This window comes from Mauremys reevesii, linkage group 12, assembly GCF_016161935.1.
Source record: "Mauremys reevesii isolate NIE-2019 linkage group 12, ASM1616193v1, whole genome shotgun sequence".
NCBI lineage: Eukaryota > Metazoa > Chordata > Testudines > Geoemydidae > Mauremys > Mauremys reevesii.
Window position 1 is genome coordinate 2,718,164 of NC_052634.1, and position 25,451 is coordinate 2,743,614.

Sequence of the window (25,451 nt, forward strand, 5' to 3'; positions counted from 1 at the left end):
CACAGTGTGTTCAAAAGGCCACCCTCCCTCTCTCCAAAGGGTTCCTGTCAGCCTCACAGCAAGCTTTGCCAAGTGATTCTCTGGCAGAGATTTTGATAGGCTAATTGGGTGACTTAAGCCTAAACCTTTAGAAAAGCCCATAAAGAGCTGCAGATTATCATTTCATAATTGAATAAATTATGTTTGTAAGAAAAACTTTCAAAGCATGTGTGTGTTTTTCCCCCCATGTTCTCAGTGCTGGTAGTCTCCTCCTGCTATCATCCTGATCCACCATGCTATGGATGCAGCCTGAAGGCTCCTCCAGGAGTTAGCGGGACATTCAAGGGACATCATAATCCACAGAGGGACAGTTTCCTTCTTAGTCATCTTTCTGGGGGCTTTACATTTCCTGTGGCAGATACACAGCAGTTGCTAGATGAAATCTAGTGAATTGCAGTGCTCTGCTCTTTAAATATTGTTCCACTTGCACACACACACAGAGCCCTGAGCAACACAGTAGAACCCCAGAGTTGTGAACTGATCAGTCAACCATGCACCTCATTTGGAACGGAAGGACACAATCAGGCAGCAGCTGACACGCCCCCGCAAAAAAAGCAAATACAATACAATGCTGTGTTAAACGGAAACCACTAAAAAATATAGGGAAAGAAGCATTTTTCTTCTGTATAGTAAAGTTTTGAGGCTGTATGAAGTCAATGTTCAGCTGTAAACTTTTGAAAGAGCCGCCATACCGTTTGTTCAGAGTTACAAACATTTCAGAGTTACGAACAACCCCATTCCTGAGGTGTTCGTAACTCTGAGGTCCTACTGTAAGTTTTGCCAACATAAGTGGTAGTGTAGACATGGCCTAGCATGATGTTTGTGGCCATCACATTGCTCACTCTGCTTGCGCGGCCTCCCCCTTTCCCCACCCTGGGCCCATCTGGTCTATTTAAATTGTTGGCGCTTCAGGGCAGGGACCGCCTTTTTGTTCTGTTTATACAACACTTAGCACAATGGGGCCCTGATCCAGGACTGCAGCTCATGGATATATGCTACGGTAACATAAATGAATAATAATACTGATAGGTATTGCCAGGCTGGATCAGACCAAAGTACCATCTAGCCCAGTACTCTGCGTCTGACAGTGGCCAGTACCAGATACTTCAATGGAAACCCTATGCTGGGCAGTTATAGAATAAAGTGCCTCTAAGGACAGTCTTTTCCTAACCCCAGTTAGTAAGAAGTTTCCCTGCCGCAGGGGCGGGTACAGCCCTTCCTGGATAGTTTTTAACTCTTTCTCTTGTAATGCTGGATCCTCTCTTCATTTTTCTGAGTGCTGCTAACCTCTCGGTCCCAGTGATCTCTTGGGGTGCTGAGTTCCCTGAGCTAACTGAGCTGCTGTGCAGAAGTACTCTGCTTTTACCAGCTTCCAAAGAGCTGTCTTTCAGTTTCATTGACTGGCCCCTTGTTCTAGTTTCTGAGATGGGGTGAACAGAAGCTGACGTGCTAGGTGATCCGTTGATCTCCCAAAGTAGAAGTCCCATGGCCCAGCTGTGAATGGTTCGCTTCGTCACAGTTCCTACTGGAGTCAAAGGGAGGCTTTGATGAGGAAGGATTAAAAACCCGATTTTCCGTTTCACAGGAAAATCTGTGATTTAAAAAAAAAATTCATTCTGAAACAGAATGAGAACAAAAAAATTCAAAATTTTCCATGAAACGAAATGCAAGAAAAAAATGTTTCTGCTTAATCTAAAAGTTTTGTTCTGATTTTGCCTATGCTACATTAATTATTAATTCTAATTATGTTATAGCAAGGGGGGGTGTCTACCTCACCCAGGTGAACAAAGCGTTAACAGGCATTTGAGAGCCCAGTTAGCTGCATCTGGAGGTGTGTCAGGTTTGATTTGTTATTAGGCTCAGCTGGTGCTGGGGAAACTGGAGCTTTTTCATAAAAGAAGGAAGGGAAAGCTACAGAACAGGTCCAGGAGGGGGAGCCAGGACAGAGAAAACCCAGCGTGAAAAGGGGTCAGGCAACTCTTCTACTAGTCTGTGATATTATATAACAAAACCTGAAAGGATAAGTTGTTTTGGAACATTCCATTCAGACACTGAAATACTTTTCTCAATTTTTCTTTCAAAATGAAACTTTGTTGAAATTGTCACATTTCCTGTGAAACATTTAGCTTTCGATGAATCAGTATCTTTGGATGGAAAAACGTTCCATTGGAAAATTTCTGACTGCCTCGAGTCCGAACCTCCAGCTTGGGCCCAGTAGGCTCATTAGGGGAGGCTTTCCATTGGCTTCTGTGGGAGCTGGATTGGGCCTCATCAGCTCAAGTATGATTGTTCAGAGGTGCTGAGCACCCAGGACACAAGCTGAAGTCAATGTGAGCTGCAAGTGCTCAGCACCACTGAAACGCAGGCCCTGGGTGCAATTAAAGAGATCTAGCAGAAGGTTTAAAACAAAACAAAAAAATAAGGCCTGGATGAAGACTAGAAACTGGCTGGTCCTCGGTAATAAACCCTTGCTCACTGCTGTGAGAGCATGCAATGTGCTGCACCTGCTCTGGTGAGTCAAACATTTGGAATATGTCCTTGTAGTACTTCTACCACAATTTTAAAGTAATTCTGAATTGCAGTGCATTTTTGCTGGCTCTGCTGTATGCCTGACAATCAAACTGTGTGCTAAATCAGTCCACGGCAATCAATGCTTTTCTAATGAATTCTGAATTCCTAATGTCAGGACATTACGTTGCCTGTTTATTTTCTCTCTGCCCTTGTCTTATTCCTCCATATTATTCCTGTAGGCCGCATAAAATACAGTAGATATATATAATACATAGATTTCCCTTTCCCCTCTGCAGACCTCATTGGAAAAGTTAATGGTGTGTTTCTCGAGTAATTAGAATGATTTAAATGGCCTGGTAAAAGTTCTTTAGATAAGGAAGCACTTCTCATCCTCCGTCATATCTTTGCAAGAAGGATGAGTGGGGAAAGAAAGAAATGGGAACTGAAGGGGAACAGACCCCCAGTGAGGAGATCTGGGATCAGATTGGATGGCAATTAATTATTCATGGCAGTCAGTTATGCAGGATTCTCTGGTTCTATGACTAAAAATCAATTAAAGTAAAGCATGTTTGTGCAATACTATGCTGCTAGTGCACCCCTCTGACCTTTCATCTCAGGGTCTCAGAGCAGTGTCAAGTGAAACAGGGCAACTGCAGGCAAATGTTTTCCTGGAACATTCATTCAAACAACAAATCCACTTGGGCTGCGTCCCTTCCCCTTTTGAGTTCACTTCTTGCAACTGTTCTAAGGAGTCCACTGGCAAGAACATTCATAGAAATGCGGGGGCCGATGTGAACAATGGAGAATATTTATAGGTTGTGACTTTGGAAGCAGTGGACCAGTTCCACAGCTGGTGTCAATCAGTGTAACTCCAGTAACTTCACTGGAGCGAGGCCTGTTTTCATCAGCGGAGGTTTTAATCCACTATGTGTCTCTAGCAGAATGTACCATTTGGGACAGTCGTCTTTTTGATCTCTAACACACATGTGCGTGCGCATACACAACTAGGATGGACTATGTTCTGTAAATGTAAAATCATTACAATACGGATAAACACCTTGTTTCCACGAACTTTCATTCACTGCTCCAGACTCAGCATCCTCCCCCGCTGTCTCTGCTCACGCATGCCTGTGGCTAAGTCTCACACACCAGCTGCAGGGTGCAATTGAAGGGTAACCAGTCAGTGATCCAGGCATTGCAGGCTGAATTACTGCTGCTCACAGCACGCGGGATGGGAATGAGGGTACAGACAAGGATTCAGCTGGTCCAATGGCTGAGTGATCCTGTCCACCAAGAGCACATCACTCCAGTGCCCTGCTCCCTCCATTGGCTCCTTGTGGAACCAGAGGTTAATTTCAAAATCATCGTTAAGGCCTTCTGTATCATTACGAGCTACCTACGTGGGCCACATCCCCTGATTAACTGAGCGCCTCACGAGCTGTAATGTGTTTATCGTCCTCGCACCCTTGTGCGTGGGGGCAGTGCTGCTATCCCCACTGCACGGGGAGCCGAGGCTCAGTGATTTGCCCACGGTCACACAGAAGGGCTGTGGCAGAGCAGGGATTTGACTCCAGGCCTCCCAAGTTCCTAAGCCCTGCACCATCCTTGCTGTACTCATGGATTGGGCATCCTCGAGGGCCATGCTTGTGACAGCTTGTGAAAGCAGGGGATGGAGATTTCTCTGGAGCCAGAACTGTGGAACCCCCTGCGGGGAGAGGCCTCACTGCCCTCCTGACCCAGGCCGATTCCACTTCCTTAGCTTGGCCTGCTCCTGGCAGCAATAGCCACTGAGCAGCAGAAGGGAGGGGGAGGAAGAGGAGAAGCAGATGCTCTCCTTGCCCCCGATTTCAAGGGCTAGATTCTGATACCAGTCCGCATGCTAAGTGCTGTCTTGCCCTGTGAGCAGCCCCACTGAAATCAGAATCTGGCCCTGAATAACCCCAGACTCCAGGCACCTCCTGGGGAGGAGGGCGGATCTCCTCCTCTTGCTGGGTTCTCTCTTCCTCGACTTCATTTTGAGAAGTGCTCAGAACTGGACTCCTGATTGACTCCTGAGCTCCTTGCAGATGCAGCCCCAAACCCTGCACCAGCAGGGAGAGGAGGAGACAATCATCCTTGCAAACTGCACTTACCAACCGCTCGCTTGGCAACTAGCGTGCTCTGAACATCTGTATTTTGGCCCTGAGCAACAGGTTTGCCATGGCAACCGCTTCTGTTATCCCGATAGCTGAGGCAGTCCACTCATTGCCATTGCTCTGACTCACTCTGACAGGCCGTGCTGGCGCATCGTTAAATGCAGGCCTCGGACAGCTGCGTTTCGCAACATGCGCATAAAAGGAGCTGAAGCTGTTCTGCAAAGAGCTCTGCTAGGATATTGCCATGTAGCTCATCCTGCCCTGCACGCCCGTTTGCACTGAAGCAACCCCAGATAGCACAGGGATGTTGGACTGGGATTCACAGCCCAGTCTGTTAGGGTTGGCTGGGGTTTTGCTTTGCAAAACTCACACCAGGCGTGATTCACATCTAGGGCCACTGTGTCTCACTCCCTAGGCAGCACCAACACGTTGCAAGCAAATACAAACATTGCCCAGACCTGTTTTTGTTAAAGATTCAGAATTTGGGTTTAATTTGGGGGTAAAGTCCAGGTCTGGTCCATTATTCATGCACATTTACTTAGCCCTGCCCAGGAGATGGGCTTAAATCAAACCTCACATCCAAATCTAATAAGAAAAGAGGACTTGCCAGAGGGGCGGCAGGGTCCATCTGGTCCAGCAGTCTGTCCCCGACGACAGTGGTCGTAGAATCACAGAATATCGGGGTTGGAAGGGACCTCAGGAGGTCATCTAGTCCCACCCCCTGCTCAAAGCAGGACCAATCCCCAACTAAATCATCCCAGCCAGGGCTTTGTCAAGCCGGGCCTTAAAAACCTCTAAAGGAGATTCCACCACCTCCCTAGGGAACCCATTCCAGTGCTTCACCACCCTCTTAGTGAAATTTTTTTTCCTAATATCCAACCTAGACCTCCCCCACTGCAACTTGAGACCATTGCTCCTTGTTCTGTCATCTGCCACCACTGAGAACAGCCGAGCTCCATCCTCTTTGGAACCCCCCTTCAGGTAGTTGAAAGCAGCTATCAAATCCCACCTCAGTCTTCTCTTCTGCAGACTAAACAATCCCAGTTCCCTCGGCCTCTCCTCATAAGTCATGTGTTTCAGCCCCCTAATCATTTTTGTTGCCCTCCCCTGGACTATTTCCAATTTTTCCACATCCTTTTTGTAGTGTGGGGCCCAAAACTGGACACAGTACTCCAGATGAGGCCTCACCAATGTTGAATAGAGGGGAATGATCACGTCCCTCAATCTGCTGGAAATGCCCCTACTTATACAGCCTAAAATGCCGTTAGCCTTCTTGGCAACAAGGGCACACTGTTGACTCGTATCCAGCTTCTCGTCCACTGTAACCCCAGGTCCTTTTCTGCAGAACTGCTGCCCAGCCATTCGGTCCCTAGTCTGTAACAGTGCATGGGATTCTTGCGTCCTAAGTGCAGGACTCTGCACTTGTCCTTGCTGGTCACTATCCGCTGCACTGAATGAAGGCACAAAGAACCCTGTAGTAGGCAGTCACGGGATATTCCAGCCCCAGGGAAATTACTTCCCATTCCCATTAGTTAGAGTTTTGCTCATGCCCTCAAGCATGACATCTGGATCCACGTTTGGATCTTCCCTAGTTCTGTAATGGATGAAATCCAAACACCCCAGCATGTGGGAAAGTTCGTTACCTGGCATGGATTTCTGTGGCCTTGAATTCAGTCATGTTTGGATGCAGAGAGTTGTTTTGGCCTGTGGAGTTTGGATCGGGGGATTTTTGGTCAGGCCCATTGCCCTCCGATATCTCAACGCACCCCCACAAGCTCTGCAGGGTGCACGGAGAAACTGAAACACAGCCTAGCTTGTGACTCTCCTCTCCTGCTCAGCTACAGACCCTTAGAAATTAAGAATCAATCTGATTATTCAGACCCATAAACAACATCATAAAAATAACATCCATTTGCACAGAAAAGCGCTGCATTAATGTGCCCAAATAATGATGCACTTTTACAACATAAATTTACAATCAATCTTGCTTTTAACACCATGAAACAACAGTCGGAGGAGGATCAATTCTCAGCCTGAATTAGTCCACTTGAGTCAGAGCTGCTTGTGTGTGTGGGGGGGTATTTTTGAAACCTTTTAACGACAGCTCTAGCCAGGCTTTTGCTAACAAATGCATTTGGTCTGTTTATTTGACAGGCTCACTTAGCAGCACCCAGAAAATGGGCTCTAATTTTAGGCCATCCAGGAGGTCAGAGCAGACACTGCCTCTCCTTAGTGTCCTTTGCTCTTTGTCTGAGCAGCAGGAGAAGGGGATAAAAATGTAACATTGGAAACCAAATACGCAGAGAGGAACAGGCTGGCTGCAGACTGGCAGCTTGTTCAACTGCAGGTTCAGCTCCTAGAGACCTTGGCTGCTTCCTGGGGGGCGCTGGGAGAGGAGACGACTGCTGTGTGCCTCACTATAGTGTGGTGACTGGCACATGAGACCATCTCCGTGCAAGTCAGGGCAGCACAGCTGAGGGAAGTGGCTTGAGCTGGGAGCTGTGTCCTGCCTACTTAGCCATGGGGAGAGAGAAGACTCAGGTGAGCCCAAGCCATAGCAGGAAGAAGCAGTTACCCAGGTAATACCACGTCAGCCCAGCCCCAGCTCCCATTTTCAGTCTCGCCAGGAAAAATCACTTTTTAACTGCCCCTTATTACCTCTGTGGTTTGAGCCTGGGCGATGGGAATCTGCAGCGTTTCCCGGCTAGGGGGCTCCCACATGGTCATGTTTGCTGTGCTGACTGGCCACCCGTGATAGCGGCTTGCTTCACACTCTGCATCAGGCAGCTTTTATTTTTTCCAGCCAGGGAATCTGTTTTCACTGGTTAGCAGCCTCCGATGCGCCTCATGCGTTCTCGAACCTTCTGTGAAGTCATTCTTCCAGGAGGCTGGATTCCCAGGAGGGACACTGGAGCCAGAGGGACTCAGCATCAGCCTGGCCTCAGTGAGACCCTAGCAGCACCGGCGCGTGGGCTTCTGAAGAGGGTGCTCTGGGAAGGGTGACCTTTGCGGAGACACAGGTGTTGTGAGCCGTCTGCTTTGCCATTTGAAGCCTGGCACCTTGCTGGGAAGGAGCGGTGCTGGCTCCTGTGACCGGAGGGAGCTGCTCTGCAGCATGCTGGGAAGAAGGGGCAGCCCTCTGCCTTGCCCCCACTCGCTGCTCTTCAGCGGGATCATATCAGCAAGGGTTCTGAGTCACCGAGAAGCTGCCAGGGTTTCACCCTAGGGCAGTGGTGTCTCAGCTGGGGCAGGGGTGCCTGGTCTTAGATTCTAACTGGGCAGAGAGGAAAACGTCACGCCTGGATCTGGGGCTCTAAACACCCCAAAAGCTCAGGGCTGTGGGAGCCAGGATATTGGCTGGGCGCTCTGAAAGGACAATCTCCAGCCAGTCTTGGCTCCTTGCATTTCAGCTGTCGCTCTGTCCTGCAGTGGCTCAAGTGCATGGGTACCAACCTCAGGGCAGGAAACAGAGCACAAACCCCAAATTGCCAGTCTGGCAGTCCTCTCCTTCCCCTGCACTGTAGACAGCAATGACTCACCTCTCTCTGACCTGGCTTGGATCCCTTCCTTCCCCAGCCCCCAGCCCCACAGCTTTGTCGCTTGCCATTTTTATTTGTTCATTTGTAAATTGGTACCAAAAACCCAACCAACCGAAAAACAAAACCAACTGCCCCCCATGCTTATGGGAAGATTGATTAGTTAACGGAGTCAATTATATCTTTAGCCAAGAGCTGTATTAAGTAAGGCAGTGAAATGATTGCTCTGTGCAGATCCATTTTGTTTAGCAGCTGTTCAAAGGCCCAAGAAAGGGAGATGGAAGTTAAAAATCCTTAATAGCGCCTCCCCCCCGCCACACACACATTATCTCCTCCCACTGGGGAGCCCTACTTATCACACTGTGAAATCAGGTTGGGGTAATAAGCCCTGTTGAAGTGTTACCCATTTTGCTTTAAACTCCTCTTTGTTGCTGGTGGCTTTGTCCCCGTGCCAAGTGGAAAGTAAATGATACTCGTGGTCAGCAGAGGGGCACCAGCAGAGGTATCGTAGCAGGGCCAGGGAGCACACAATATGGTGCCTGGGAGAGACTAGGCTGGAATTTCAGCTGCTGCAGCACAAGCATCCCCCTTCCGTCACACTGAATGGTGAATATATCTGCCTGAGCTGGGGTATGCAGGCTCCCCACAAACGCCATTTCCTGCCAGTGTGCCCCAAAGCCACCCCAGGGACTACGCATATATGCTGGGGGGAGTTGTTTTGCAGTGTAGCTACACCACTGAACATCTCTAGTGTAGACGCACTGTGTGGTGTTTAGACGGGGCTGGATTGCTGCTACATGTCTACGCTAGAGATCTGCACTGGTGTGGATGTCCCTTGTCAGAAGAAGGCCTAGAGCTGAGAGGGGAGGTCAGTCTCTGGCCTCTTCATGCTGTCGCCTCCTTGCTGAGGCCACTCAGAACCCACGTCTTGTGGGACTGGAGGTGACACTTCCCAAACACATGTGTCAGCCAATAGCCATCTGGTGGTAACTGCTTTGGGCCGCTTCCACCCTGCACTGGATTTGAACCCATGTCCTAGAGGGGACATACTCCAGACCCCTAGATTAAGGGTCATGAGGCTGTGGTTCTCATGGGCCACTACAGACAAGACAGGACAAGGGAGAGGCAAGTGGGAGAGGTGAGAGTCACCCGCACTTGAGCCGGACAAAGCGCCAGGGTAATTAACATGCTCAGAGTTAGGTTTGCAGTTCAAAGTCAACTCCCCAAGAATCTGAGGACAGAATTTAGTCTGAATTCAGATTAAATTTGCCATCTCAGTGTGAGGTGGTGGAGGGACGGCTGGTCACTCTAGTTATAGATCATGCTGTCTTCTGTGACACCAGGTGGCCATGGTGAGAGTCACCCACAACTTCTCACTAGAGCAAGGAAGGGTGAGTAGGTGCCGGCAGCCATTCTATAAAGGCAGCCATTTGAATTCATTGTAGCTGTTGGGGAGCAGACGCTCTCTCCTCTGTGTAATTCTTCCCACTGCCACTGGCTGCTTTGTAGCATTCTGAGGGAGCCACACATGGCTGCTACGCCGTGGAAAGGAGCGTGCTGGCAGCAGAACAAGCAGCGCATGTGACACTGAGGGAGGGAGCTGTCCAAGGACGTAGTTAACTGGTTGTCTCCAGTGTACGGGACACACCCAAGCTTTTCCTCAGTGGCTCGAATTAAACTCCTAGCCTGCGCCTCCCCATCAGCCATCAACCTCCTGAAGGCTCTTCTTTTCCTTCTTCCTTCTCTTCCACACCCGCCTTCCTCCTTTGTCACATCCTGAGCCACCTCTTGCGGCTCCCCGAGCGACCAGCATACATCAAAGCACCCCTGCAATTAGCTCTGAAGAGGACAGAGCAGCAAAGGGGCATCTTCTTTGTGTTTGGCTTTGTTGTTGTTGTCATTACAACTTTGTTTTCCTCCATGTGAACTTTTCCGTTTGCTGCTTCCTGGTGCACACGGGCAGAGAGGTGTTTGAAATGCACAGGGAAAATTGCAGTAATAACATTTAGAGTTAATGCGACGGATTAGCGCTTTAGTTCTCTCGGCCTCTGCAGTGTGATCCCAGGGCTCAGAATAGTGTGCCATTTGCCTGGTGTGTGTGTCCTTAGAATACCTCTCATTGTCTCGTGACCAATGAGTGACTGATGTGTTTTTAAAGCTCAGACATGTTCCCCCACCCGCCTCATGGTTGTGTGAGCCTGCACATAACCCTGTTAGTCCCAAGGGTAGGTTGGTGGGACAGCCATTGTCTGCATTCCTGCAAAGTTCAGGGAGCTGAGTCTGTGCCACAAACCATCCATAGTCCAATAATCCCTAGTACTCTGCTGATTACCACTGATTTTGGGGAGGGGAGCATAGTCTAGAGGTTAGATCAGTGGACTGGGAGCCAGGATTCCTAGTCTCTGTCTCTGACTTGCTCTGTGGCCTCAGGCAAGTCCTTTCCCTTACCTGCCCTGAGGAGATTCTCCATTTGCAGAATATGGATAATGACACCAACCTGCCTCCCCGGGGTGCTGTGAGAATGAATGTTAAGTGCTCTGAGAGCTTTGCAAAAGTGCTTTCCGGACTGGGAGGGGCCATGGCATGCAGCTGCGGTGGCATATCATGAGCAGAGGTGTGTATTCCTTTGCCATGGTGCGCTTAGGACACTCACTGTCACATTTCATGGCAGGCGCAAGCCAGTACTTCAGAAATATTGAATTATGAAATATCGACACACCGTGTGTCCTGGTTTTATAAATAGCCAAGGTGAGCAGTGCTCCCCAGAGTTGCTCCCGCTTTGCAGTGTTTGGCCCAAGGCAGTGAGAGTGGAAAGAGCCTGTCCTGTCGATCCCTTCCCAAGCCGCTAAACCTACCCTCTGCACTTTAAAAAGCCAGCCTCTAGGATGCGAGGAGTTAATGGTGCCCTGGAAAAGGTTATGCTTTAATCACCTCTCTTCAGAGAGATCTTCCCTGAACCCTGCCTGAAATGTTTATCCGCTGCATGTGGAAAGGGCAACGGAATCCGAAGGAACTCCCTGATGGGAAGTTGCCTTTTTAACTAAGCAAATGAAAGGCGATTTCCTACAGAGGGGAATGGGAAGCAATCTCCAAGGTCAGAGCAGCGCTGCAAAGAACGTCTGGTACCTCCAGCCCACTCCTGGCATATGCTTCTCCCTGTCACGGGGTCGTGGAGATTCACTGGGGATGGTGGGAAAACAAACAAACATTTCTGTGATGGAGGAGTTAGTCATGGCTCACAGTTGCTTACAGGCAAAAGGTGGAGCAAGGTCGAGAGCAGAGTTTAGGTGTTAAAACAAAGTGAAACCCATGTTACAAAACTACGAGGTGCTTCTGAGGAACCTGGCAGAGTTATGCTCACAGCCAGGAATCAAGGAATCAACCCAGAGCATCAAAACTCTGTGCTGGGTCTCACCATGCTCACCCTTGTGAAGAGCAGGCACAACAGAGAACACATGCTGCTACGCCACAGTCTGCTGCGTGTTCCTGCTGCATTAATGAGTTCTTGTTGTTAACAAAAAGACGCTCTTGTGCTGACATGGCACAGTTAAGCAGCCGATTTACAGACAATGCACTCCACGAATTAGTGATGTCACAAGGGAAGCACATACAGCAACACCGTTTTACAAGCAGACAATGAAGAATATTTTCCCCATGAAGTAGCTGAAAGCCTTCAATCATTTATCCATTTGTCTGTCTGTCTGTCTGTCTGCTACATTAGGCGAGTAGCAGACACCACTGATTTGTTGACTTAATGTACCCTTGCTACATACACTCACATCATATATCATTTGAAAGCTTATTATGTCTACTTTAAGAGGAGGTATGATGTGGAGCTGTCAAATGGTGCCATTACCAAAGAAAGGGGGAGAAACAATGATAGCAGCAACACATTAAAATGACCACTTTGAAATATTTGCATTTGTTTCTGTTAGTTTAATTACTCTCTGTATTATTTCAAGACATAACACTGGATTTCATCGTGACCTCAAAGCATCACAACAACAATCTACAGGGTGAAATAAAAGCTAATAATAACTTTGTACAGGCATCATTGAAATATAATAGTGCTGGTGACATTTCAAGTCAACATCATTATCATCAGCGTGTTCATCATTATGGTCTTTGAGAGTGCATGGGTTACCACCGGCTTCATTGCCTTGGCAGGCACACAGTTCAGTGCCGCAAAGATTAGTCTGACTACAGACACAGTTGATTTTTCTCAAGAGCTTTTCATGGGGGTGAGTCAGTTCTGGATGTGTTCTAGGTTTTTCAAATACTGCACGCTGCATCAGTGACTCTGATTGCCCTGGGGAGAGTAAGTGACTTTTCCCCCCATGCTTCAGTGATACTCCAGCATCGCAAGAAATATCTTCAGACTGTTCTTGAAATACCACTCTGGTCATTGAATGGAAGGTATTCTTTCCATCCATGGTCTCTACATTGATGTCTATATTATCATCTCCTTTGTGGATGAGAATTCTACGAGCATCACGTGGTACAATTCCATTTGGAATGAACACACAACCCTGGAGTCTTTCTACTTCAGTTTTTACAGAACTAGTGATGAACTGCCTCAGCTCATCATAACTGATGCAGAAACCATGAAGGCGTAGTATGCCAATTAATTTGCGAGATCCAAATTCATGGTATAGTTGTGAAGCAAGGCTTGTGTGCAGTGGTGCGATAATTTTGGAACTGTTAAATACTAGGATCTCCACAATTGAGGGGCACCTTCTTTGAATGTCTTCAGAAGGATGATACTCACCGCTGACTAAATGATGTGCCTCTTTATCTGTCAACCAAAGGACAAATTCCTGCACCAATTGGGGCACAAAAATAGCCAGCCTCTTTAAACTATAGTCACCTGGCTTTGGATAATATTCTGAGGCTTTCATGTTGGCTATTTCAGACTGAAGGATTGAAGTGACATTATACAAAACCACTTGTTCATTTGAAAACTGTTCATCGGGCTCATTCGCCAGAAGACCATCCACAAAACATTTGGATGACTTAAGTTCCAGTTTCAGATAACTAGCAGCTTGGATAGCATCAGCTAATGTTATTGAGCTGCATAGGACAATGGTACACCTGCCTTGTCCATGCTGTGCATGGAATGAAATTGTAGAACCATAGTGTTTTTCTAATGTTGCCTGTAATTTGCTACTGGAATAACTTGCCGTTTCTCCATCTGAGGGAAGTAGGGCTTTATATCTTTGTAGCAGCTTGGACAGGAGAAGAGCCTGCTTGTTGTACATCTGTCTCTTCAATCAGCTGATAAAATGCAATGTCAGAAGATGTCTGTTGTTGTTGCAGTATAACAAGATGGTTTTGCTTTAAGATTCATTTGACCAAGTAGGAAGAAAGGCATTTTGAGTGATAAACTGCATCCTTAGCAATCACGTTTTCCACAGATATTCTATGCAACATGTCATCATCTCCTCTTTGATGTGCCGCCTCCCTTAGATTGGTTGCCATCTCAAATGTTTCTCTTTTATGAATTTATTGTCTTTCTTGCATCTTTTTCTAAATCCAACACTGCAACAGAGCCAGTCGCTGGAGGACAGCCTTGCTCTGGTGGCTAGAGAGGCAGATAAACGTGATGCTCTGATCAGATTCAGTCTCTTTTTTTTCCCGGGTTCAATACAACTCTGACATGTGCCAAATTCGACTTACTTGTGTATTTCTGAAAGCAACCCCTGTGAAAACTCATTCAGTAGCTACCAATACAATTCATCTCTCCTAGCTTCTGCCAGCATCACAGACTTCTGTCCAGCACTGGTGGCTTTTGATAGTTTGGCATTCTTTTGATTTTTCTTGACAAATAACGTGGAGAATCCTTTTCTCTTTGATGTAAGCCTCAAGGGGCTTGCATCCTCCATGTCTTCATGTACTGCAACTTCCCTGAAGGGGGGCTGGAACATTGTGTATAGTGGGGATGCTGAGAGCCATTGAACCAAACTGTGAACCCTGCATATGATGGAAACCACTTCAAGCCAGGAAGTTCTGCAGCACCCCCAGCACCACTAGTTCCAGAACCTAAGCGGTTCCCTGTAGAGGTAAAATTCCTCTATGTATGTTATTAGCATTACCACCCCAGTACCACCATTTTTCATTTTGTAGACATATACAGACTTGTGCTAAATTAGATATAAATTGAAGCTATATGTTAGTATCAAACGGCCATTTTTGTTTAGTGAGCACTTTGATTGCAACCCAGTATGAAGCTGTTTATTGTCATCTCTAACACTAAGAATGACCTATGCATAAGCGTCACTGAATTAAAAGGCTAGTTTCTAGAATATTTCAAAGGCTAGTACTGCATGAATAGGCAATTAAAAATCAAAACCTTTTACCCAGCAGACTAGATGCTACATTGTATGTACAAAAGCATACAAATGGAGAAGCATTTCATTCGGAATTCATGTACATTTATATCCACTCACTATGTAGTACAAACTATATGGGCATAAAATCTACATTAATTGGAAATATAGAAAACTATTATAGTCACTTGTGAGATACTTTGACAATTAAGACTATGAGATATTAAAACATCATGTTACTTTAATGCAAAATATTGATAGTCGCCATTTTTACCACATGCTAAACAGCTTCATTACTTGTGGAAAAAACATACATGCTCATGCAGAATCAATACAATTGTTTTAATACATTGTCGTTTGGTAGCTTTGACCAATAAACACCACATTCAGGAGTTAAAATTAGCTGAAACAGTACAAACTGTCGTAATAGTCATGTTGCAATGTTTCTGGACTGGTGCAAGAAATAGAACATTCTCATTTTGGGTACCATTGTTTCACCTCCTCTTCAGATTTATGGCACCAACTGACAGCTCCACATCAGACTTCCTTTACGTGTGCATAAAATACGCTCTGAAATGCTATATGATGTGAGTGTGTGTAGGATAGGTACATTAAACTCCAAAACAATGGACCATTTTGGAAAACTGCTGCACACGTGTATGAATGCTCGGGCTTGGCCCTTAATGGCTTTCACTCCAGCTGACAATTTGGGAACCAGATACTAAGGAAGGAAGGGAAGGATGAGTATAAAATGGTAAAGAATCAGAATGTTCTACTCATGGCCGCCGGAGGGAGTATTTCAGACTCACTTTGCAGAGGGGTAAATAATGACACAAGATGCAGGGCAATGCAGGATCAGACTTTAAGCCTGGCAATCAGGAGGCCAGGGATCTCTTCTTGGCTCTGTTTCAGGCTTCCCATGGGACCTTGGGCAAGTCACTTCCCCTCTCCATCCCTCAGTGTCCCAGTGTGTGAAATGGACACAAGTATGCTCACCTACCTTGCCAAGGAGTCCTGAGGCTTCACTCATGAATATTTGTAAATCGCTCTGAGATTCTCCAGTGGAAGGCTCTAGAGAAACGCAAATTATCCCTAATAGTGCTTGTGGACTCCCAAGCAGCTCGTGTGGGAGAGAAGGTCATTTCCCCACTCCATCACCTAACCCCACACTTCTGCTGAACTGTATTTGTTCAGTGAGGTGATTCTGGCTCCTACTCAGAAGCCAGGAAGGCCACACTGCGCATGGCCCCCATTCCTCTGGCACCTTGTATAAAGCACTGGGCAAGCGTTTCTGGGGGAATCAAAAGGGGACAACTGGTTAAGAGTAGAGATGGGCCTGAGGAACAATTTTCCGGCTCTGAATCTGGACTTTCCTAAAGTGTTTTGGTTTGGCCCATTATATGGGTCTGAACCACCAAGGCTGGTTTCTGAATGAGGACCTAGATCCACAAATTCTGGGGGGAAGGCTCCAATCCAGCGCTGTGATTCAGACCCAGTTCTGATAGTGAGTGGTCAAAGTGTAAGAAGCTGCATCCTGCATGCAAAGGCATTTACAGCTGGCTGGCACCTGGAACATTTGGACAAGGAACGTTCCTGAAATGTACATCGGACTAGATCATGTCCTGTAATCAACTGCATGCCTGGCTGACAGGGTATCATGGGCCTGCTCTGCCCTGAGCCGTGTTTGTGCGGGGGAGTGGGGGCACGCTCCCCTGCTGATCTTTGTTTTTTAAAGAATGCATTTAGCAAACCAAAAGGATTGAAATGTCCAGAAAAGCACAGTCCTCCCAGACTGAACAGGCTGAGGGCCTGGGGAGAGGCTGCTGTTCTGTAGGATGCACTGATGCGTTTAATGGAAGCCTGAAGCACCGAGAGAGACGCATTTACAGAAAGAGACTCGAGATGGCCCAGTGAGGCTGCATTATGTTAAAGCTGAATGGGCAGGAGTAACGGCGGAAGCTTGTTTAGGACCCGGCACTGTGCTCCATGAGGTCCATGCCAATGCTCCCATTGACTTCAGTGGGGGCAGGATGAGGCTTTTAGTGAAAAGAATGTGGCTTCCATTCTGAGGACGAAGCGTCCATTCAGAGGGCTGTTCGATGACCCATGTGAAATCTTGGCCCGCACAGGGTTGCACAAAAGCCACTGAGCCTTGTTGTGGGTCTGAGCAGGCAGGCCAAGGAGTGACTGGTCAGTGGATTTTAAACTCCCATCTCAGCCCTGGGAATGCAGGGTTTATGCTGGTTTGGTGGGATAATGTGTGTGGAAATGCACCCTGCCACTGCCTTTACTGCATCTGGACTGGGGTGAACAGAGAACCATCAAACTGGCACCTAATTCGTTGACAGACAACTGAGCAAGGTCTGACTGCCTTCCTTCCGCCGTTCTGAGAGGGCTGGACAGGAGTTCCTGTTATGTTCTCCACCATCTAGCCTCGCACATGGTCACTGTTAAAACATTAAAGGCTTCTAGAGATTTTCAACAGCTCCAATGGGTTTCTCTGCATAATTAAATCAGTGCTGAACTCGTCTTATTCTCACTGTCTTTTAGGAATACAATTAGCTTCCACGCTGCTTTTGTACTTTCTAAACCTTTTAATTTAGTCATACAAGGACAAGTATGTAACTGTCAGGAACAGGTATGTACAAATTCAAAAGGATTTAGGTCAGACTTCATTGTAATTAAACTTGTATGTCCTGTGTGCTGAGGGCTCCTCTTCATAACTCATGCAGAACAGCTCCTTTCCATTCACTTCCCTGCACTGCCTGGTCCCTCATTTTTCTTTGTTTAATTGGAAATGCAGCCTCCAAACGGGGGGTGGGAGGAGTGGGGACGGTTTCTGTGATTGTTCTGGGTTATAAACCTTTGTGCTTTAGCCCAGGGAAGAGCACAAACGTATCCACACTAGCCTATATGGCAATTAATGAATTAGAGGTAAACAAGTCTAGTGTAGACTAACCAACAGAGACTACACCATCTCCCAGATCACTGCTAGGAACCCTGAAGCAGCACACTACCTAACCCAACATCCTTCGCCAGCCCTACAATAACAAAGTTCTTTACCCAGCCCAGTTGGCAGGAGCCTCCCGGCAATAACTAACCAATATGTAGAGTGGTTTGGGAAACAATCCCCCGCTCCCGCCACAAACATGTAGGATGAAAACAAAATAATTTTCATTGAAAATGTTCTTTGAAATTTTGGGGGAGAGGGTTTGATTTCTGGACAAAAACCTGAAAAAAATGACAAAAAGTTGAATTTTTTTAATGAAAAAAATTTTTGGTCAAAAAATTTTGAATGGAAAAATTTCAGCTTGCTTTACCTATATGCCCCACTCTCACGAGCAACCCTACCATAACAAGCCGGGATCCACTTGCATGAGGGACAGCTGCAATAAGGAAACAGATGTGGGTCTCAAGATTCGGAGGGTATGTCTACACAGCAAAGGGCTCAGTGGGGCTCAGACTGTGGGGCTGTTTCGTGGCTGTGGTGGCTTCCAGCCTCAGGATGGTGCTGGGTTCTAGGATCCTGTAGGGTAGGAGGGTCCCAGAGCTCAGGCTCCAACCCGAGTCCCAACGTCTACACAGCCACAAAATAGCCCTGGGAGCCTGAGTTGGCTGGCACAGGCCAGCCATGGGTTTTTCTTTGCTGTGTAGACACACCCTGAGAGGTTATTTTCATCTATATTTTTAAAATGAGGAATAATCCCTGGACTTTTAGACCCTATTTCTTGATTTGTGAAGAGATGCGAAAGAGGTCAGCTGATCTGAAAAGAAGGTGCCAGCAATTTGTTAAAGCACCGGTGCCCCTTGCAGAGGCTACCTCTGTATCCTTATTGTCTGTAACTCCATAAAAAGGAGCCATTCTCCATAAAGCTACCAGGGTCACTCATTAAAGGTCTGACCAGCAATCTGAGGAGCCTCGTAAACATGGTCTGTGCATTATTATGATCCACTATGCTCAGGTGAAATAATGAGTTTTTATTGCCGTGCACTGAAGTTTATGGAAGTTATAAAAAATGAAACTACATATAGAAATGAGCAGGCACTGAGAGCAGTGTAACAAAAGGGGAGGAGGGAGCCATTATTAGCACTTAGCAAATAAATAATAACCACAGTAACAATTGTTCTCGAGTAATTTTGTGTTGAATAAGGGAAATTATGGGTGCAGCATAAGAGGGGTGTATATGGTGATAGAGAGATGGATGGATGGATAGAAGGGTATGTATGGAAATGGATAGCTAAATAGATAGTCTATGAATTAAATACCAAAAGCACCAGCTCCATTATAGCCTCTCACAAGGGTCACTTGTTTTATTCATTGTGTCACAATCCAGTCCATTTCCAGACTGACATTTCTGGTCCTTCCTTCTCTCAAAGCTTTTCTTTATAAGCAGCTCAGGTCCCCAGAGGTTTCTCTGCTCCAATTCAAAGCCTCGAGAGAATTGATGTTCTCTCTAGATCTAAGCGTTTCCCTGTCTCACATGTGGGCTGCCTCTCTGGCACTCAAGTACTATCTTCCAGGGCCAGACCCACTCTCCAAGCAATGCTCCACCTCAGCGCACCTCCCTTCTGCGGGCTGCAGGGGTTGGCCTGCCTCCCGCAGGGAACACCTCGGGAACTGTACACTTAAGGGACCGGGTTTAAATGTAATTCCTTGCCACAAGCTGAGCTGGGTGCTGGAGATGGAACTCCATTGGCCAGTGGTGCAAGGCTGTTTCCTTTTGCTAGGCACAAACAATCCCCTCTGGCCCTATATCTGAATGTCCCCCCCCCACACACACACACAAACTCCAAATCAAACCCAATATCAGTCTCTATGGGCATCAAGCAGAAAGTAACAATACAGTGCCCAGTGATTGCCACCCTGTGCCCCTGGTTGGCTGGTGAAGGGGGAGTGGGGTGATTCTTTGGCCCCACTCCCTGACTGTGGACCTCATTGTCCCTAAGCACTGATTAGTGCAGGGGAAAGACAACCCCAGCTACCAGAAGTAGGGCAGACCCGTGGGCCTCAGGCAGGGAAGTCAGAAGAGCAGGAAGGCTGCCTGGCACCATGGGGTGATTTTCTCCACCGCTGCAGAATTCCATAGAAAACGGGGTATTGTCAGCACAGGAAGAAGCTGGAAGGTTTCAAAGGCCACCAGCTGGAATGAGAGGCAAGCTTGGAAACAATGCATTTTAAACGTGAATGTCGTTTTCTTGTCATCATTTGAATTAGGCAGGTCTCTAGAGAGAGGAAGGATGGTCCAGTGGCTGGGCTCCAGCCTGGGACTTGCGAGCGCTCTGTTCAAATCCCTGCTCTGCCACTGGCTACCTGTGTGACTGCTTGCAAGTCACTTAGGGCTTGTCTACACTTGAAAGTTAATTCAGATTAAGGTAGGGTGTGAATATAAAGCACAACAACTGGTCTGGAATAACTCCATGTGTAGACTAGCCCTTAGCCTCTCTGTATTCCCCCTCCATAATAGGGAAATACTCTCTCTCCACAAAGAGTGTGATGTGCTCGGATGTGACTGTAATGCGAGCCGCAGAGGTACCCCTCATACATGTGGTGAGTCGGTGAACCCTTTCTCACTGGAGTTGACTGCACACATGTAGGGGAAGCTGCTCACCTGGGTATTTATAAAAACTGGCTGCATGTGGCACCAGTTCACCTCCAAGGAGCTACTACCCTCACCACTGAAGTGCAACTGCCTCTGGAGTAGAACACTGCCCAACAGCTTGGGGTGAGGAAGTGGAAAAGAACAGTCTGTTGAACTGAAAAGAGCAAGGGGACTTTTAGGTAGGGAAGATAATTAGCTCAGTTAGAATTTGGGCAGGGCATGAGGGTTAGTCGTCTTTATTCTTGGGGGAGAGATCTTTAATGAGAACTGATCAAGTCCTTGCGAAGGGAACCTTCTAAATGACAAACACCCAGATGTTCTGGAAGGTTTCCCTTCCAGGCACTTACTACACTAGCCCTAAGACTAGTAAGGCTGGAAGGTTTAAGATCCCTTCCCACTGTGGTGTGCCTGCCGGGAAAGTGTATGCTGAAATTGGCTCTATGAGCCCAAAACAAAAAGCAAACAAACAAAAATAGGACAACAAAAAATATGAGACCAAAACAAACCACAAATACCAAGTTGCTGGATAAGCTCATTTAGGAGTTTCTACATTTCATTATTCCACAATTACACATGCTCTCTCATTACACTGTAAAACGGGATTATTTGCAGATGGTAAAGCAGATTTATGGCCCTTTGTAGTCCAGTCTTTTTGTATCCAAAAAGGGGCAGTGTCTGAACAAGTCTGGTATTAATGGCAATACAGGGATGATTAAAGTGTAATGACGAAAAGTCAGGGAGTTTGGTGACCATAATGACCAGATGTGAGGAACAATGATCATGTGGCTAAAGAATGAGACTGGGACCCAGGCACACTGGATTCAAATGCTGTCTTCACCATAATCTTCCTATGTGATTAAGAAACCCCAACAAACTCTGTGCCTCAGTTTCCCCATAACTCTTTTTGTGTAAATTGTCATTTAGATTGTGAACTCTTCAGGGCATGAATGGTTTCCAACTAGATCTCTGTACAATGCCCTGTATTGATTTTGTTGGAGCCTTAGACATTAATAATAATAATAATTAATAATAACAATAACCAAGTTTGACACACATCTCCATCGGGAACCTGGAAAGTCTGTGACTTTGATTTAAAAAAAGAATATTTCAACTAAAATTCTGCTCAGACTTGGAAACAATCTTAACATCTTATTTCTTAGGATCTCTCCATTTTTCAGTGGACAAACCACTTACAATGTAGCACAACACAGATCCGTTTTGTAGAGCATCTTTCATACAAAGCGTCTCACCAAACATTTCACAGTGTTAAATAAACAACGTGCTTGCAGTTAAATAATAAAGAATGGCTGAGGGAGTGGGAGAGTAAGAAAGAGACGAGAGAAAAGAGATGTTTTCAGATGAGATCTGGATGGAAACAGTAGATGAGAGGGAAAGAGACAGAATAGATGGCTGCATATGATGATGTTAGTTAGCAAGATAGACCCTAATCTCACTATGAAAATGCAAGAGAAGTACTGTCCATTGATCATCCCAATGAGGGAATCTGAGCTAGAGGAAAGAAGGAGAATTATAAGGTAAAGAAGAGAATAAGCAGTAGCTGAAATACAACTATCATAAGAGGCCCTCAGAATTAGTAAAAGAGCTGTCTTCATCCTCTGCATTGTTGTTTCCTCCTCTTTTTTTCTCTTCCACATTCTATTCTCTGTACTATCCCACTGAGGAATCCTGTTCTCCAGCTTCTTCCTCATGCTGTTCAGGCTTAGCATGCCCTGATGTACTGTGCTGTAATATGTTTCAGAGTAGCAGCCGTGTTAGTCTGTATCCACAAAAAGAACAGGAGGACTTGTGGCACCTTAGAGACTAACAAATTTATTTGAGCATAAGCTTTTGTGGGCTACAACCCACTTCATCGGATGCATAGACTGGAACATACAGCAAGACGATATTTATACATACAGAGAACATGAAAAGGTGGAAGTAGCCATACCAACTGTAAGAGGCCAGTCAATTGAGATGAGCTATCATCAGCAGGAGAAAAAAACCTTTTGAAGTGGTAATCGAGATGACCCATAGAAGATGTGAGGATACTTAACATGGGGAAATAGATTCAATTAGTGTAATGGCCCAACCAGCCTGACAGAGGAATAAAATCTTCTATAGAGAGAGAGAGATGCACCCACAGCTGGATCTGGAAAGCTGCATCCCGTCTCCTTTTCATTGTTGAAAACCCAGAGAGCTCCTTGCTCCTGGACATGCAATCTCACACCTCATGCTGAATCTCATCTGTTCCTGTCTGTAACCTGGGAACCGGCCTACCGCTGACATAAACAAGCTAGGGCCTGCAAAATCCCTGCCATTCATTCTGCTGCCTCACCTGCTTAATTGGGGGAAATTGCCACCACAGTACAATTTTGCAAAGTTTGGTATTAAATATTTAATTCAGTCTTAACAACTCAATCCATCTGGCATTATCACAGGGGCCAGGGCTTGCTCGCAGCCTTTTCTGATTAACAAAGTAGCCGGCCAGTGAAGATTTGCTGATCCAGTCATTCAAGGCTTTGTTACACAATGTTCAATGCCAGTGGAGAAGCAGCATTAACTAGGAAGCATTGATTTCAGCATTAGCCAGCTTTTTACATTTGAAGGCAGACAATGCAAGCATCTTCAATTATCTTCAAAGCAACTGAAGGGAAGGAAATTGGTCTTAGATGTGGTAAATAGACTCCACAAACTCTACTGAAGCATGCAAAGATGTATACGAGGGAGTAACAGCTGCTTGCACAACTGTTTTGGAGCTTATTCAGAAATCTGATTGAAATTCTAGGGGTTTCATATTAGTCTATGTGTTGGCTTTGAAGTTTTTGTAACCTAGTCAGGACAAGGTAGGGATTGTTACATAGTTAGGAATTTGTAACTGATCATTTCTTAGATGAATTTATCCTGCTCACAGGATATCAGCAAATGGATCCTGAAATCTTCAAATTTATTTGTTCAAAGTTTTCTACTATAATTCTCATTTATTTTTAAACGTATGGATTGATCCCAAACAATTATCTGGGTGCATCCAACACACAAGCTAGATTGCTTGGTTGGCACTGGATACATAAGTCACATGGCTTCATTTCTGTTCTCTGATTGGATGAGCACACAGAGTACAATTTTGTGTTCTCAAGTCACTTGGATACTTGTGAAAAAATCCCCCACTGGAGTACTTGTGAGTGGTAATAGTCACATATGTGTAACTTTGAGATTTGCTTTATGTATATACTTGTGCTGGTAAAGCCCAGCAACTCAGATATTCATTGAAAGCAAAGTCCCAAGGGCCATGAAAGTAACTACAACAAATTAATTTAAAAAAATCAAACAAAATAATTAGGGAAACCTTTTCTCCTGCATTCACCCAGCTTTGGTCATATATTTGCTGGCCATATATTAACTTATCTGCACACGAAGGGGCTGATTTTCCAGACTGCTCACCTCCCCTTTGGGCACCAAACAAGTGGGCAGATTTTCCAAACAGCACAGCATTATTGCATGCATTTTGGGTGCTAGGATCTTTGGATAATCTGGCTCCCACTGTGAGTACCGAGCACTTGAAAAATCTGACCCTGAGCTCACAGTGCCAATCCACAAAGTTGTTCTATGTTATGTTTTACTCTGATGAATCCATCTCTCCATTCTTCCTACATGCTCCCACCCTCATTGGTGGCAGGAGCCCAGCCCTGCCCCTTACTTAGCATAACCCTCCCTGTTTATTGGGAGGGGGTGTTACTCTATAAAAACTCACCCTCCATTTTGAATTCTTTCAGCTCAACATAGAGCTAGCGGCAGTGGAGATGCCTTCAGCATCTAGGGATACATAGAATTCCTCCTCAAGGCTTCAGTTCTACCCTGAGTCCCCCTATGAACACCACAGAGCTCATGCAAGATAAAGGGTGTAACTCCAAGCTCTTCAGAAGGAGGAGATTGAAGGGGAAAGAGAGAGAGAGAGAGAAGCAGGGAAGAGACAGAGATTTAAATTTAGATAGGCGAAAGGGGCACAAGAGACACAAAGGTGAAAAGGGTTGGTAAGTGCAGGGGCTGAGGTCTTTTCCAGAGTGCCTCTCTCCCTGGATTTGAAAAGGAAATTAGGGGAGGAAAAGAAAACAAACAACCAACTAGCTATTCCTTCCAGCCCTGCTGTTTCCTGCCTCCTGGTAAAGCTGGGTGTCAGCTTAGTGCAGGGTGTTTGTTCCCTCACCAATGATTCTGCATGACAAACTGGCCTAGCTGCACACCACACCTGATTACCCTGCACCGAAGTGCCTTGTGCCTGAATTCATGCTGTGATTCTCACTAGAAGCTAAAGCCTAAGGGTTATACACAGCGAGCTCTCCCCGTTGTTACCTCCACAGCGAGGGCTGAGTTCAGGGTGGGGTTTGGAATTGCCAGAGCTCGTCAGAACTGTTCTATGATTAACAGCTGTAACAATTCTCAGCAGTGCTTATCTTTCCAGTGCCCAGCAGGCTAATCCTCTTAGAACCCTTGTTATATAGGCAGAGAGCCCTGAACTCCCAGTGCCTTGCATCTTGCATATTAATTTACACCTGCACCAAAATGCAACCAAATCTTAATTCTCTGTGCTTGCTTCTGTTGCTAGTATTTGCTCATGGCAACAACTTTGCAATGCAGCAGAGAGTCTGGGGTAGCACATTTTATGTCTGGTTTCAGAGTACTCCTGTTCATCTTATGCCTATTATGCAGAGGGGGAAACTGAGGTGTGGAGGACAAGTGACTTGGCCTAGGCTAATAAAAACAAGAAGTGAGGGGGCTAGGATTAGAACTAGGGATTTCTGGCTTCTTGCTAGACTCTCTGGGCCTGGTTCTCTGTTTCTTGGCAGCTTGTGCATAATGGGAGTAAAATGCTGCTCCATCAGAGTGGTAGCTACAATGTCCAGGAATTGGTTTTTTGTTGGCAGAAGAGCTCTCCACCCTCCAGTACAAGAGCAGAAATATTAGCTGTAATGGCGCCTCCATTGTGTAAAGACTGAAATAAGGAAATACTAGTTAAACAGTATTTCTGAAACCCTAGTTGTTTTCCCAGCCCCAAAAGGCTGTATTGAGCAAATACACCAGACCTTTCAGACAGGGATTATTGACTGGGAGCCATACACCATGTAAACAGAGCTGATGGTTTTGATCTACAGCATGTCCATATCAATATTTTAATTGATCCACAGTAAGGGAGTTTAAAACTCAGAAGGCAATCAGTCTTGACACGCAGAAGCAAAAGCTTTCATACAGAGGGAGCTAACCTGGATTGAAGAGCCAGACGATATTTAAACTGGCTTGTTGTAAGCAAAG

General features: G+C 46.1%; 1 long non-coding RNA gene across 1 annotated transcript in view; it reads left to right on the forward strand.

The window, feature by feature from the left end:
- Positions 1–25,451, forward strand: part of LOC120375599 — a 323,633-nt gene that overhangs the window by 252,847 nt on the left and 45,335 nt on the right. The gene's annotated exons all lie outside the window — the stretch shown is intronic.